At 43.0% G+C, this 17,620-nt stretch overlaps 1 protein-coding gene across 1 annotated transcript in view; it reads right to left on the bottom strand.

Moving 5' to 3' along the window:
• htr2cl1 (5-hydroxytryptamine (serotonin) receptor 2C, G protein-coupled-like 1) overlaps positions 1 to 14,036 on the bottom strand; it is a 201,288-nt gene extending 187,252 nt beyond the window's left edge. The window contains exon 1 of the mRNA XM_034106479.2: positions 13,590 to 14,036. The gene's annotated coding sequence lies outside the window, so the exon portion shown is untranslated. The remainder of the gene's footprint in view (positions 1 to 13,589) is intronic.
• Positions 14,037 to 17,620: the final 3,584 nt, after the last annotated feature.

The raw sequence follows: 17,620 nt of genomic DNA, 5'->3' as shown, positions 1-17,620 counted from the left end.
GTATGTGTATTCACTCTGTGTCCTAAACGGCTTGTTGGAGCTCCTCCCCCCCTCCCCTTCCTTTGAGCCCAGTGGCCGTCTGCGAGACAGCCAGACACAGTGAAACCCAGCCCGAAACCAGCCCGAGCGCACACACACACACCCGCAGCCTGGCTGGGAGTTTGTGTGTGTGTTTGGCTTTTGGCGAACGGCATAAAACTTGATTAAACATGATAGTATATAAAACCATGCTCGTATCTATGCAACCTATAGAAATGCAAAACGGCGTCAGTTTAGACGTAGTTCTGTCCTTCTGCTTACCGCATCATTTATGAGAAAACATTTCTTAACAAGAGAACATAATCGAGGGGTGATCAATAACATTTCCGTATTTATTTATTTCTCCAAGTTATGTGTATGTGTGCACTGAGGGCGTTTGTTAAATCATTTTAAGATTGGCTTTAATCAATTTATGAAAGTGAATTCTTCATATATGATAAATGAGAAGTAACATTTTATTTATGGTATTATTTCCACATATTTCTCTCCATTCTTGCTTCTGCCAACCGGCCGCAGTTTCTCGTCTCTCCCGTTTTTGTGCTTAGTGCGTACGCATGGGTCAGAGTTTGCGTGGAGGACCGCACGTTTTCCCGTCAAGTTAGTTTTTTATAAATCGCAAACAGTGCGTAGAAACTGCCGTACGCCATCTTTTGTGCGTACGCACCGTTTACAAATGAGGCCCCAGGTCCTCATTGCTTACGGGCAAGACTTTCTGCTCAATTTCCAAGGCATTCATTTTCACATCGTGACTTCTCCTGGTTCCACCTTCACCTCCACCTCTTGTCCACCTTCTCCTCAACAGAACGTTCCTTCAGTTGTTTTAGTTCCTGGTTTCTCTCACGCAAAGCCGCCAACTCCTTTTGTTGTTTGAATTCTTGGTTAGTCTTTTGCATGGCGGCCGTGTTTGCATCCTTCTCCACCACACAACGCTCCTTCTCTTGGTTCAGTGAGTTGCCGTCACACACGTCTCTGTCCCTGAAGCTGTTCCTGCGCTGCTGGGAAGTGTGCACGCACGGTCTCCCTGCAGACCTTCCTCGAACACTTCAAGTTTCCTCTGAAAGGAGCGGACAGCTGTCTTCCATTCACACATCGAATTGTCTTTGCCCTGTAGCTTCAAATTCAGTTCATTCAGATGTGAAGTGACGTCAACCAGAAAGGCCACATTATCCATCTTTTTCTCATCTTCTAAAAAGAGAGAGAACTGTGTTGCCTTCTGACTTCCCATCTCTGCCAAGAAAGCTGCTACTTCCCTTCGGATGGACCAAAAGCGCTCCAACACCCTGCCTTTTCTGAGCCATCTCACATTGTCGTGCAGCAAAAGACCATCAGCGTTTGCATCAACTTCTCTGAGGAATTCCCTGAGCATGCGATGCTGATAGGAGGAGGATGCACTGAGAACATGTATCATTTCCATCATTGTGTTCATCACCTCAGCTGAGAGGGAGGAGCAGGACAGGTTGATGGACGATACATCAGGATTATCCTCCGCTCCTGTCTCTCTCCCTTACGGCAGGGGCTCCATCTGTTGTTATTGAAACCACTTGTTTTGGCTCTATTCCTCGCTTTGCTAACACCTCCTTGATGGCCAGGTACATGTCCTCTCGTCTCTTCTTCTGTGTTTCTCTCCCTGTATCGCTCGCTCGTCTCTTCTTCTGTGTTTCTCTCCCTGTATCGCTCACTCGTCTCTTCTTCTGTGTTTCTCTCCCTGTATTGCTCACTCGTCTCTTCTTCTGTGTTTCTCTCCCTGTATCGCTCACTCGTCTCTTCTTCTGTGTTTCTCTCCCTGTATCGCTCACTCGTCTCTTCTTCTGTGTTTCTCTCCCTGTATCGCTCACTCGTCTCTTCTTCTGTGTTTCTCTCCCTGTATCGCTCACTCGTCTCTTCTTCTGTGTTTCTCTCCCTGTATCGCTCACTCGTCTCTTCTTCTGTGTTTCTCTCCCTGTATCGCTCACTCGTCTCTTTCACCGGCTGTCGGCGGCGGTTAAAATAGAATCGCCCCGTCAAAATGTAAATCCCCTATTAATGTATTGATTATACGCCCGGGTCCGTATAGGTCGGCGTCCGGACCCGGGCCATGGGCCGCCTGTTACTGACCTATGTTGTAGTGTGTTATAGGTGTTAGTGCATGTGAGAGTATTTAACAACTATTTTCCAAGCCAATGCAAGTACTCCTTACTTTCATACATCAGCATGTATTTCCACCATGAACCCAGCTGTTTATATGTTCACACACACTTCGTCCTGAGTGGTCATCGGATGTCACGTCCTTGCTTTCACCTATAACTCGAGCAGAGTTCATGCATATAAAAAAACTCTCCTTCCACGTCAGATCTTCTTCTCATCTCCCTCCCTCTCTCCACTGCTGTCTTCAGTGACACTCCAACAGAGGATGATTGAAAGGAGATCAAACAGGAAGGAAATTGTCAAATAAGTGCAGTGGGAGAGGTGCATACGAATGAGGAGAGCGAGGGAAATCTACAAGGAGCCATACGGGATGTAACTCACATATTAATTCAGAGGACGCTCCGTGGAGTTATAACGGCACATCTTTTAACATCTTGGCAAGGATATCTCATGATTCTCGACATCTTGTTTTTAACTAAAACCTAATTGAAGATTTGTATTACTTTATTAAAAATATTAATTACACAAACTACATCCTGAAGTTTTAATCTGAAGCAGCTCCAACTAAAACTGAACATTATGACCTTTGTAGTGGCCAAAATCCCAAAAGGTTTGTCTTGTAGCTCGATAACTCCAAAGTTATTGTTTTTGGCCACATGTAGAGCTTGGGCCTGGGAAGCAGTGTCAGACTCGCAGTTCAAAATCCACTGGACGTTTCCGTTGCTTTTCAACGTTTATTTCCAGCAAACATAAATCAAAATAGGAAAACAATATGTAACGTAAACTTAAACAGCAGATCCTAATAATCTGTCTTCTACTCAGCATAAGGTTGCGTCTGCGTGTCAATGACGGTATTGCTGCTGCTTGCTGCTCTCCCGTCACACACCGTACCTCCTTAGCCCCGCCCCTTCACCTGAGCAAAGCGCACCTCTCACTGAAACAGAAAAACGCATTAATAAAGGTTCCAAATAAATCAAAACAAAATCCTACAACCTTCATGAAGTCACATTTGCAACTAATTTGTCTAAAGAGTCGTACTCCGGTGAGGATGCAATAAACAGAAGTATTATATTATATTAAGTCTCTTATAATTAAATGTGTAGTTCTTAAAGGCAGGATTATATCAACAAATATGTTTTAATCTTATTATCTTGTAAAATTGGATTACAGAAGCAAGAAGCTAAAAGACTGAGCTTGACTTGATTTAGTATTTTATTAAGACTGCCTGTTGCATAGACTGAATAACTGAAATGAATTGGTAAGACATGTATTGTATTCCAATAGAAATGCATAAAAAGGGACTTGACTTTAGCGAAAACTACTTTATATGGATGATGTTAAACTTATTTCTTGATTCAACTTTGCATAATATCATTCGGCTTACTCGTTTACCTTTAGTTAATACTGTCCAGGGGGATATTTAATTTTATTTCACTGTTGCATTGAGCGTACAGATGTAAAAAAATGTTGCTCGGTTATTCCAGATAATTGAGTTATTCCCTCGCTGAGAGATGTGTTATTTTAAATTCAGTACTATAACAAGTTCAAACCAACTGATAATACTAAGGTGTTTAAAGCATTTGAAGTTAATTTTCATTTATGGACACATTGCATTTCGTTTGCACTCTCCTGTTTTGCCGATCCGGTGCTTAAACAAATATAGCTCGACACCTGGCCGACATGTCCTTAAAATGAAGTCTGAGTTCGACATTTTAATTCATGTCCTGCCAACACTGGCAGGACAGAAGGCGACACGCCCGTTCTAAGCCGTGTCCCTCACTCTCCTCACATCCCAAGCTGCATCCCCAACAAGTGTATTATGTTGTTACATCGTTTCAGATGTGATGTTTCAGTTGTGCTCTTGATACGCCATTAAAACAGTAAAACCACGTTCAGTTTCCTTTTGCTTTTTGTGTCTCCTGTTCACCAAAACATACCATGGAAAAAGAAAGTAATCCAAAAGTAATTTAAAAGTAATCTGATTACGTTACTTTTTAAAGACACGTAACTGTAACTGTATTCGGATTACTTTCAGAGCCATGTAATCAGTAATCAGTAACTGATTACATTTACAAAGTAACCCTCCCAACCCTGGCTCTCACCAACTAAACATGTTTACCTTCTTGAATATTGTTCATTATTTCAATATGTGTGACTTATTCTCGTTTCCGTGACCGAGTATCAATTTAAGATACCAAATGTAGTCGCTGAATATGTCCGAATGCCTTTCTTATTCTTTTCTTTTCGTCTCACGTGCTTGTTTAACTCATCTGATTGTCTAATAGCTTGTATTGGCGCACAGCAACTTTAACTTGGACTTAAATGTAAAAGGAAAATGTGTTGCTTCATCCAAGTAAAACCAGGCGCTTGGACGATGAAAAAAGCCGAGCAAATTCCTGAAGAGTGTCCAAGATGTTCTCCCCCCCATAACTTTGCAAATGCTGTAATAGCACAACTGTGTCCAAAAGAATCACCAAGAAAAACATGCTACACATGTATCGACTGATTAATGGAATTAAGTAATAGATAGTTTCAGGAATAAACTCAGTAGTGTGCATGGTCTTTGGGTGAATTCCATATATTTCTCTATAAATAAGCATCGTGGGTATTATGTAGCAGCTGGTTACACACGCGCTGCCATTAGCTGTTTCCATCTGCTCTGCTGAATATTAACTAACACATGAAAACACTGGGGTAATTACGTGTATTCATAGAGATTGGGAATTGGGATTATAATGGATTAAACAGCCCCTGGTGACCTTAATTGCCAGATTGAGAAACAGCTGTAAATTATCAAAACAAAGATGTTTTTCTGTGTTATTCCTAACTTTTTTTCTAGTCTTACGCTAAAGAAGCTCAGCGCAAGTTCAACCAGGAAGACGGTCTTTACTCATTAATTTACTATGTCTATGTTACTACTCTCTCTCCTCTCAATAAGTGACCGGGGGCGTCTCCCTCCAGTTTAACCAAAAACTGTTTTTAATTTGTTGCAATGATCTATGTTTATTCCTCAGGGAAGACAGTTAAAACGGGTTTGACAAATTATTTGTTTTTGTTTGTAAATCCAAAGATGATATTGTCACTTTTGTTCCTCAAATTGTACACTGGCGTTGAAATTGATAACAGAGCACGAGCTCTATTTTGATTTGTTCGCTTGAAATGGTGGTACTCGTGATGCTCAATAAACCATTGTGTTACAGAACTAATCGATTTTATATTTGCGTTCATTGGAATAAATATGTACAATACATTTGATAGAAATAACAAATCAAGTTAAAGGTGGGGTAGGTAATGTTGGAGAAACCAGCTCGAGTGCGCTAGAATTTGAAAATACACAACCGGAGAAAATCTGCCACTTCCTCACAGAGCCCCTCCTCCAACACACAGGAACGCGCACATGACCAATGAGGGCACGAGATAAGTTTGTGCCCAGATGGAAGGCTGACAGGCAGGTAGGCCATCCAGTTATTTTAGCCGGGCCGGCTCAGATGATTGGTCGTGCTTTTTACAGCGCCACGGCTTCCACAGATGACTTTTTTTTAATGGATTTATTGTCAAAGCACTTAAAGGCACGGACACACCAGGCCGATTATCGGCGTCGGTGTGCGTCAGGCCGACGATGAGCGTCGACACGCCCTACTCAGATTGTGTCCCGCTCCGTCGGGTCTTTTCAGCCGGGCAGACACCTTTTCGGCCGAAAACCCGCCGATTCAACATGTTGAAGTCGGCCAAAGGCAGTCGGCCAAATAAATCACTCTGATTGGCTGTTCAGCTAGCGAATCAGTGCATGAGAAGCGAAACGGAAGTGAGGGACCCAAACAAACCATTAAGAAGGCAAATCTGAGATTTCATTGAACTCCAGCTCTCGACTCAGGTTCAGGAAAGCCCCGTAAGCTTCTCGCTGTAGAGGGAAAATGGAACGCACACGCTATTTGTTGTTTCTTTATATCACGCAGTCTGTTCTTCTTCTCTCGGTTATCGCACAGTCTGTCTTCCGGTTGTTGCCTCTTTTGAATGGCGAATACACACTACCGCCGCCTGCTGGCAAGGAGAGTTATTGCCACTCACGCATGCGCAGTTCGTACGTGCTTCTTGGCCGTCGGCTGAAGTCTTTGCGGCATGGGCGTCGCAGCCATTATATGAGGGTGGGACAAGTCCCCCCCACTTTTTGAAATGATTAGTTTAGACCCCCCCCACTTTTACCATGCGGAAAGTCTTTGCGGTGTGTTCCAGTGCGACACATGGCCAAGACGCAGAGACGTGAGGTGACGCAACAGTCGGGGTCCGTCTGTGTCAGTTCTTTGTTGTCAGAGTGGTGTGTCCGGGCCTTTAGATATTCATTGCTATCGGGATGTTAAAGGTGACATGTCATGCTTTTCCGGTTATTGCCCGTCCCCTTGTGTGTTATGAAGGTTTTTATGCATGTAAATGGTGTGCGGAGTCAAAACCCTCAAAGTACACCATGTAGGGAGTACAACTCTAAAACAGAAAATACCTCCCCAAAACACCTCGTTGGAGATACGTCACTGTCCATTTGATTCTTCCGGGTACGCATGATGTCATGTCGTCCCCGGAACAAAATGGACCAATCCGTGGAGCCGTTACGTTACGTCCGTGGAGCCGTTACGTTAAGCCGCCGCTGATTGGTCCAAATTGACCAATCCACGGACTTCCTCACACACTCAGTGCTGGCAGCTCAGCTGATCTCTCCTCCCTGGCTGCAGGCTGATAACAGACAGTTGGGATCGCGGTGAAATTCTCTCTGCAGACCCATTCTCACAGCGTTCATCAACCTTTTTCTTCCTCAATATCAAGCCACACTTATTGTTTTCACTTCGGCTGTGACTTTGTGTGTGCTCAGGGTGAGTTTGGCTGTGTATCGCTGTGTATCGCTAAACAAGGAAATCACACCTCCACGGAGCTCAGCGCGATTCACAACGTCCCGACCAATCAGAGCACACTGGGCTCACAGGGAGGGGGGGGCAAGAGCTGCAACGAGCCGTTTAGTGGAGAGAGTGAATACACGTACTTTACAGAGATGCTGTATGCGAAACCAATGTGAGTTTGGAAAATTGCACAGTATAAATCTATTCTAGTAGACCTCAACAATAAAATTATGATCAGTGGAAATGGCCATGACACGGGACCTTTAAGAGCATTCCATGGAATATAACAGAAAGTGTATCTCGAGCCGGTTTCTCAAACTTACCGACCCCACCTTCAAACGTACAGACCTAACTCGGCCGGTCTACTTATTTTCAAATGAGATTTGTTTCCCTCACTCCCGGCGTTTTAACTCTCCTAATCACACCACCACATATTTACTGTTCTCCCCCTCAGATAAACCTTTTTAGATCTCAAGAGGTTTAAAGAGTGTGCAGCCGTTCAAGGTCTCTTTGAGGAAATGACTAAATGGAGGCTTTCTGTTCGTGCTTTAGCATTCCTGTAGCCTTTGGTCTTCACAGCCTTCAGTACTCCGCTGACGCAAACATCTGAACGAGTCGCACAAAAGGAGAACGGTGGTGAGTGAAACAGAAAGGATGCAGAGCGTGGATCAAGGCAAAGAGAAGAACACCTTTAAATACAGTCACTGAAGTCAAGTTTTGATGTATGCTTGCCTTATTTCTACTCTGTTACTAAGAGGACATGGTGTTCTGCGAAAAGCTTTTAGAACACACAGCTTTTGTTTCTAGTCTGAAACCTTTGATCTGTTCTGCGAAACATACATTTAAATCCACAATGCGAGGTTATTAATGCAAATGAAAAGAATACATTGTTCAACATAGTTCATACGGAAAACATATTATATAAGGGGCTTCTATAAACAGCTAATGTTAGTGCTGCTCAATTAATCGTATTTTAATCGCAATTATGATTATTATGCAACGATTACGAAAACAACGTAATAAAACGATTATTTCTTTATTATTATTATTATTATTACTTTTCTTTTTTTCAATTTTTTTTTCTTTTTTTGGTTTTTCAGTTGAGTTTTACTTAAAGTTCAGGGTAATCAACTGTTAAAAACATACTGTTGAAATGTTTGTCTCCAATAAATTGATGTTTTCAAAGTAAATGGAAAATCGTTTTTAATAATCGTGATATCAATTATTGACCCAAATAATCGAGATTATGATTTTTGCCATAATCGAGCAGCCCTAGCTAATGTACTCATATTTTAAGTCAAAGGGATTCACATAAGTTATATAGGAACATGCCACGCCCCCAATTAGGCACACAAACTATAGCAATAAAGTATTACAACAATAAAAAACATCTTGGAAATGGCCGCATAAGAGGATAACCACATGCAGGACGAACAACTACCAAGATGGCGTGTGACAAAACAGAAACTCAATGATGCGCAAAAAGAAAGTGAATACATTGAAGGACTTCTTCTGAAAGTCCAGGGAATAGACATTACACTTCCCATCACTAAAGGAGTTACTGAATTGGGTTAAATTAACGGTGGGCTGAAGCTACAAAATGAACCTTAACGTCTCTGCAGTCACAACAGATGTTTTGTCTAATCTCTGGAACATTGAGGGATAATTTGATTCTGAGAAGTACCGAGCGTCTTGTTTTGTTTGCTGACCCTCTATAGGGAGGCTTAAACCACATCAGAAAGGGCTGACCCAACATCTCTGTATCCGATGTCCAGCTTCACGAATCCTTTCATTTGTACCTTTCCATAACTCCCTCTCCCATCTATGTATTTAAATTAGAGCTGTCAAAATTATCGCGTTAACGGCGGTAATACATTTTTTGAATTAATTGCGTTAAAATATTTAATGCATTTATCGCATGTGCAGAATGGCCCGCCCCATACGTGCCACCAGTGGCAGCGCCAGGGTATGGCTGGGGTATGCTACACCCATACCAAGAAATGGCTTAGCCCCACCATGAAAAATGATGTTAAAGTAAGCAAAATAAAGTCTGCCAACTCGCGGAGTAAATTGCACAGACAGCAGTTAGTAAGATTGATTTCAGTAGCCACGGTTTTGAAAACTTTTGTCACGTAGTGATCGACTTCTCAATAGAACATCTTTGATAATGTCTTCTGGCCAATCAGAATCAAGATAACGGCGTGGTGTTGTTGCAGGAAGTCCAGACGGAGAAAACTTTTTCTGTAGTACAGGGGTGCACATAACTGGTACGCAGGTTATGTGCGTAATCTGAAATGCGTACCGTCACTTGTGTCACAAAGCGCATTTGCGTACCGACGTACTTGTGAAGCTTTTCCAGAAGGCGGTTCGATCACCGGACGACAGAGTCGGTCTCCGTGTGCACAGACAGGGCTGCTGTTAACGTCGGTCTGTACAACGGAACTGTGCCAAAACTACGCCAACCGGCTGCGGAGGGAGACTCCCCCCTTCACTGGAGAACTGCGCTAAAACAGCTGATCACAACGTTCACACTCTGTGGTCACGAAGTACTCCACTAGCCATGGACATAGTTTGAATGGTGATTAATCATGATTAATTAATTGTTAAGCTGTGATTAATCTGATTACAAATTGTAATCGTTTGACAGCCCTAATTTAAATCTTCCCGACCCATCCTGACCTCATTAAAGCAGACAATCCCAGTCTTTAAATCACCCTCTGGATCCTATAAATCCAACTTGAAATGTAATGGTCGAGCTCTCCTATGGAGCACTCCGCTCACTTGACAAGTAATAGATATAATTACAGAGAACTAGAGAAAGTTTCCTAAAAGAACCGAATGAATATAATCTCCTCTTGTTCACTAATGGACATTTAAAGAGCACAAATGGCTTTGCTTTCCTGATTTAAAACACCCCTTCTTTTCCTTTTAGTTTTTACTGCAGGCAATAAAAGACCCATAAAAGATAGATACTTTTGATACTATGCCCAAATGTCAGAAGGTTACACACAAGGAACAGGTACAAAGACACCTTGAGAGAAGTTGAGTTTTCTGTGACAATGGCTTTTAAATCCTCGAGGGACTTTCAAAAGATGGACGACCCTTCATTTTCGACTCATTTAGGATTCCAGTCAGTCTTTTTGAGGCAGTGGCAGCTGGATAATCCCAGTTTACACACAGAGCCACACACGTCCCCTCTACCATCACGGAAATATGTAATCAGAGTCAAGGAGCCTCCATTATCGCTGCTTTCCATTTGGACCATTGATTGGCAATTGATGTGGTTTGTCTACCGCCACCCCGACACACTGGACGTTAACATCTCTGATCGCTCAGCCCACCTCCACCTCCTCCTCCTCCTCCTCCTCCTCCTCCTCCTCCTCCTCCTCCTCCTCCTCCTCCTCCTCCTCCTCGGACAGGTCCAGATCTACAGAGAAGGGGCGGGAATGGCGGGTGTTGTTGTTTCACGTGCTGATTGTCACTTTAATCTTTCGGGTCTCGGTCCAGGAGAGACTGAGGCAATTCAGCCGAATGAAATTCTCTTCTGCTGAATCAAGAGCTGCCATCGACACACACACACACACACACACACACACACACACACACACACACACACACACACACACACACACACACACACACACACACACACACACACACACACACACACACACACACACACACACACACACACCACACACACACACTTAAGAGGACGCATGGGGGAACGTGTGGGGGAAAGCTGAATGAATCTGATTTGTAAGGGAACAATGCGAGAGTGCTTTCACGCAGTAATGATTCACGGTGGTAAGATTCATCGAGATATGTGTGACAGGGATATAAACAACAGCAGGTGATTCTCGTGTCTAAAAATAAAGGCAAGAAAATATAAAGACACGTGTCTTTTTAGTGAGTGTTGATAAGTCCTGATGTTAAACCTCGTCCATCCTGAACATGGTTTATGTCGAGTATTCGTTCGAAGGTCAAGCAACACCTGCTCTTCATGCCGAACATGACGGTCAGCAACACAATGACTGTGGGTTGCGTGTGTTTTACATCTCATCTCACATCCTCCGGGCCATTGACCTTTCCATAGAGGTTCTACATCTACGCTTGCACAGAAGAAGAGCCCACAGAGGACTGAAGCCCTTGAAAGAATCCAAGACAAAGATCGAATTGGTCCTCACAAGGATGCAAGCATAAGAGTGCACACACCTGTGTCTAAGCAGCATGCACACACACAGACAACCCACCCTTAGTGTCCTGAATGCAGGGGTTTGTACACACACGTTTTTTCTCTGGAAGTGTTTCCTTGAGGGTCTGAGGACAGAGCGTGACAGAGCATTTGTTGTAAAGTGTCCTTATTGTAAAGTATTTTTACTGTACAGCACTTTGGCTCGACCAAAAATCGTTTTCAAAATGTGTTATATAAATAAAACCTGATTTGATTCGCCAGGCTCGCCCTTGAAATCTATTTTCTTCTCGTATTGCGGCCGTTCTGATCTCATCCTCTACAGTTATCGTCCTCTCCAGCACGTGCAGCCAATCGGAGAGCGGGACTTTCTTATTCTTTGTTTCTATTTCAGGAAAAGAAACAGTTTGCGGCGATATGTCAAGCCCGCTGATCCACTCTGATTAATTGTGTAAATCAAATTATGGGTGCAATTGATGGATGTGGCATTTTCAAAAGAGTCGCCCTGAGGGAACAATGGAGACGGAGTGAGACAGAGAGGCTTGTTTGTGTACATCTGACCGTCTGTGGGTGCCTCGAGCATCCCTCAGGTCAAGGGGCTTTCCACTTGGCAGAAGAACAAACAGCCATTCACACAAATCAACCCGCAGGTTTCCCCCGTTATCCATCTGTCTTCAAATGGCCGTGCTGGCATCGTGAGCATGGAACGAGAGGGGAGGGATATCGAACGAGAACAATGGAGCAGACAGATTGTTGGCAAGTTATCTCAGACAGCCATGACTGTCAATCATTCAGCTTTTAGTGAATGAAGGTAGAACGTGGGGATGAATGATTTAAAACACCAAATAAATCCAATGAAATGGCAGTTTCCTGTTGAGAAGACGTATAACTCAAAACAAAATCAAATTCTAGAACTGGATCACGGAGAGAAACCCTTTAATGCTTTAATAAAACCCTCAATGTCAGATGAACCAAACCGACGACAAGAGGCAAGACCGGGGTACGATGTGGAAAATAGAGTGTTTTACTTTCCATGTTCACGCCAATGAAGCACGTCGAATTGGAAATGGTATTTGAGCAGACGGAGAGAAGAAGACGGAGAGAGGGGGATTGAAATGAGAAAAACAATGATAAATGAAAACCCTGAGACTAATGCCTTGGTCACGACGTGTCCAACAACCTGCATGCAGATTAGTCTGAGTGTAAAACTGCCTTGATGGTGTTAAATGCATTATCAGCTGGTACCAAATGCCTCAAAGCTGACACATGTCACAGTTTGACTTCACATCAGATGAGCCAAGCAGCATTGGCTACTAACATTATTTGCAAACAATGCAGTGCCAGGCAGTTGTTTCGGATTAAATTGCCTTCCCTTGTGGCTGCATCTCTGGGGGATGCCACTAAAGGAACAGGCAGTTTGTCTTGTAGATTATGTTGTTGAAGGCGGAGGAGAAAGGGGAGAAAGAAGCAGGTCCTAAAATGTCCCATGCGCTCTAATCCTCCCTGGAGACAGGTGGATTAGCGAGGCGGTTATTGAATACGCACGTGCACACACACACACGCACACTGCTAGATGATTTGTGTGCAGCTGAACCCATGGATCTGAGCATGGACAAAGTGCGGAAAAGCTTCAGAGGGATGGAAACAACCACACCCTCTGAATGAGAACCTCAGAAATATCTACCGCCCCTCCCAAAGTGATTTGGTCCATTGATGATGCTCTAAATTATGTTAATTATTAATATAAACAAAGACGACATATCTGAATGATACGTACATCTCGATTGCTTTGAGCACATATCATCCAGAATACCTGAAGGAATTTTCCAACAAAGACAAGATTTCCACCATCTTGAATTTATGTTTTGAATCAATAATTGCATTCCTGAAGCAAAACATGTACATTTAAAAAAAAAAAAAACAGACTTAATAAGGACATTGTTGGCGGAGAAGCAGACGGTGCGATGCGTAAACACGCAGCCCTCGCAACAACCCCGAGTGCTTCATCCACCTGTAAATCTAACTACCAATAGTGTCAAGTTTCCCATTCTAACATATTGTGTGTTTCTTCACGATAATGTTGCACACGTGCACACCTCGGGGCTGCAACAGCTTGTTTAGCGTCTAAATTTAACCAAAAGTCCGTCTAATTATCGATTTAATGATTCTAATTCGGTGTCTTTAAAGTTCCACCTTATCCAAATGTGTTAAGCTTTAAGCATGTCTTACCGTCACTTTCACCCTTACAATTCTGCACAAACCGAGCTAACCTTCTTTTCGCTGACCGTCCATGTCCAAGAAGCAAGGACGCACCACACACCACATAGCAGAACATCTGGTTCACTCACCGGTGAAAACATCCGCTAGTCTCTTCTGCGTCCTGGCAAGTTGTGATGTCCCTCTGTGTAAAGCTGCATCCTTCCTCTCTGTCCGCGCTGGCTACAGTATGTCCATGTCTTCTCGTTGGTCTGAGGAACGAGTCTCCGCTTCTGTTGTATCTTCTGCGCTCAGAGACGGACAGTGAGTGTGTGTTCAGTCCACCTCCGGTCTGGTGTTCCGTCAGTTTGTCCCGTAAACAGCGGCGAAGCACCGGCGAGGACGCACTGGAGACATTAAGTGGTTCATTTTGGTTCGTGCTCACCGAGACACGTGCGTTCTCCAGTTAAAAAATGAGACACGGTGACAATAAATCCTTCTTTAAACTCCCGGAAACGGAGACAGTTTTGTTTTATAATTGGATTTTAAGGGATCCGTCTGGAAAGTTGAGTCCGGAGAGGAGGAGAAAGAAGCGACTGCTGACTGACTGACTGAGAGGAGTGAGAGAGAGAGAGAGAGAGAGAGAGAGAGAGAGAGAGAGAGAGAGAGAGAGAGAGAGAGAGAGAGAGAGAGAGGTAGAGTCCGACTCGCTTCACCGACCACAAGTCAACTTCTGCTGTGACGTCTCAACAAGTCTGAAATTCAAACAAGCTCGTGCACAATGTTGAATTACAAACAACCCCTACTCTGCTGTGTGGAAATACAAACCAGCTGCACAGTAGCCAGATGGCAATATGTGGGACACTGCTTGTTATATATGTATTTATTTATGCTGATGGAGTGAGGTGTCGTCTGCAAATAGGAGATCTTTGATGGTTGCAATGTACAAAAGATTCATCAAAGTTGCAGTTTTCATTTGACTCGATTAAAGTCACTAAGGAAAGTGAAAGGTATGTTTTTTGGATTCATTGATGTCTAACAAGGAGCCACGTCTCTGCAGGTTTTAAGACTCGCCATTGCAAGTAATGTATGCGTGTCCTTCCCCCTCACTTAAAGGCGTGTTAACTAGTGCATGGACTCTAAATGGAAATAGACAGTTGGCGCTTTCACACATGGTGGTCCACGACTTGCACCATTATAACACTTCATGTATAGCTCTTATTGATCACAGTGCCTTAGCCAAACCCGAGAGCTAATCATTGCCCAAAGAACAAGTCTTAAAATATTGATTATTTCTCCTTTCACTTCCATTGAATGTGTGTAGACTGTGAGAGCGTGCACACACAACAATACCGCCATTTTCTTAGTCCATTCCAGTCAAATGATGGCAAACAGTTAATTGTCCGCTTTACACTCGTCATATTTCTATTAACAGGACTCTTAAACTGAAGAAAAGGACTTCAGCCATAAGGGTATTACAGTATTTGCACCTGTGTTCTTCCTGCTGTCAAACCATTGTGAAAGATTGGGCAGTATATTATGTTCCTATGCGTGTCCATGCCAACATGGGTCCATTGTTTCATAATCCTCCCATGCATCAACGTGTCTAATCAACCAGAGTACTTTTTTTAAATTTATGTGTGTATGTGCAAGTTGCCAACATATCATACAGCCCTTTGTAAAAGTGATCCACTGCTAAAATGTCCTCAAAAACACAAAAAAACGTTTTCTCACACCAACATTTTCAACTGGAAAACAACTGTACCTTTACAACTTTATCCTGTATTGCCGCTATTTATACCGCGCATTACACACACTGGGATGCGTGACGGAAAAGGCGGATTTGCCGTGTCTCCCCTCACTTCCCCCCTCACTCTGTGACACATTCTCCTCTGTACCCGCGCCATGGATCAGATCCGGCCTTTTAAACCCCCCGTCACGCTGCTTTGGTTTAGCTCTTCATCCCGAGACACTCAACTCTCTAGGCCTGTGAAGAAAGTCTCTTCCTTACTACAAGTGTCAGAAGAGGGCGGGGCGTTGCGGCATTATATGAGGATTCAATCCTTTATGTTAACAGTGTCAGAGCTGTTCTTCATTTCATTATCCTGAAAACATCAACATATTGGCGTATAGCTCTTTATCAGAGATACAATCACATGTACACATAGCCATTCACTTGAGATTCTCGTTCATCTTTGCATCATCGTAAATTATATATTGGCTTCTTTTAAAATGCAAGAATAATGCACTTTTTAATAAATGTCAAATGCTGTAATGCATAATGAAAACATTACAAGGCTCATGTCTTGTATTTGTCCCATCTCAACCTCTCACTGGATAGTAATACAACATGTCTGTATAATATATATTTATATGATCACACTGCAGCACTTTCCTCCGGGATAATAAAGTCCCCATGTCTCTGACACATGCGGCTCATGTCATACATAAAACCCTGGAATAGTAAAGTGTATATACGATTCAATGCTGTTAGTTTTACAACAGAAAGACATGATCTAATCAATGCAGTAGAACAACAGGATGACAGTATGTGCATCGCACCAGTTACTGTAGCAGCACAAAGTGTATTATTTGCAATCATATAAGTGTAGGTGCCATAACGCTACTTAGCTCAAGTTCATTATTTGTATTATTATTATTCGTTTACATCAGTTCGTTGAGCACATCCGGTAATCGTCACATGGGTGTGGTTTGGTTTATAAGTCACCTGTTTGATGTCGAGTGGGATGACAGAGGGTGAGCTTGTGCTGTCATGTTGTCTGTTGACCGTTTTGTCCATAGTTACTATGTTTTGATTTTGTTTATTAAATATCCCTAAAACTATATTGCTTGAATTTGGACTTTCTCTTCGAAAACGCGTCACAGTTTGTAGCCAAGTTTAGCTTCTCGGCGACTCAAACGTAACTGGGGATTGAGCCGCCACACCAAGTAAAACACAAGATGAATAGAGATACTGTGTAGGCAGAAGTTCAATTTTATTCTAAGCCCTTTTCCATTTTGAAGAGTCAGTTCTTCTTTAAAAAGTAATACAGATTTGTTGCCAAAAAGTCGTAAATTGAGTTTCGACTTGTACTACTCTAGCTGCTGGAATGTATAATCATCAGACCTGCCTGTAGTATTATATGAGATAAGAAAAGTAAACACATTATTAAATGGTCTCAATGACTCTGAGGCGGTTCTTCACATGAAAAAGTGTGTGATGCCCCTTTCACACCAACGTGGTTCCAGGGCCGGTTCGGAGCTGGCGCTTGAAAAGCACCGGTTGTTCCTGTTCACACCGCAGCGGAGCCGCCTCTAAGCTCCGGAAAGCGGTTCGTTTCAAGCACCAAAACGTTGTCGGTCTAGAAAGCAAGCACCGCGCATACGTCACGCTTACGGCGGATCTGGGCTGTGTCCAAATAATACGAGACACCCGCCTTTCCGCCAGCTTCAACATGATCTGTGGAAATGACATTGGGAATCAGTTTTAATGTTATAGTAATGAATGCTGCAAAGCTGGGTATTTGGAGCTCGGCGCATGCAGAGGCTAACAACAGCTAGCTCTAACGCCATCGAATAGGACGTATATAAATGTACCGTCTTTCTCCTACGGAATCGTCGTTGAAGTTGATGATTGTAAATAACTTTTCAATGTAGCATGCAGGGAGGTCAAGGGAGACCTGCAAAATCTTCTTAATGAAAACTCAGAAATCCTAAATTCAGATCAGCTCAAAAATTGGACATGTAGAGATGAGAGACATTGGTGAAGTTAAAGCTGTTCGGGAAATATAACTGTTTTTAAGCAGGTTTTGTTGGTGCATAGTGATGATAGGGATAGAAGATAGAAGCATAGCAATAGTTAACAATATTGAGCATACCCCAAAAACTTCTTCTGATGACAAGTTTGCTAACTGGTAAGCTTCCTCGAATTCTTCTCTATTTATCTATGACCATAAACTCCATCAAAGGGTAGACCTAGCATGCGTAGATAACTCTAAGGGATGGTGGGTTTAAAGTAGAAAAGCCACCTGACACTGATAACTGTGTGAGACTGCCTTTTTTAGCTTGTAGGCTTCACACACACTTCCCCCTCTCTTTGTGTTTCCTTATCACCGGGCGTCAGAAAAACACTGCCTATGCAAGTGTGTACTTCAAGAAATGTTTGCCTAACAAAACCTGTAAT

The sequence above is a fragment of the Pseudochaenichthys georgianus genome, chromosome 18, assembly GCF_902827115.2.
Source record: "Pseudochaenichthys georgianus chromosome 18, fPseGeo1.2, whole genome shotgun sequence".
Taxonomy (NCBI): Eukaryota; Metazoa; Chordata; class Actinopteri; order Perciformes; family Channichthyidae; genus Pseudochaenichthys; species Pseudochaenichthys georgianus.
The sequence above is the reverse complement of the archived record's forward strand: the minus strand, read 5'-3'. Positions and strand labels throughout refer to the sequence as shown.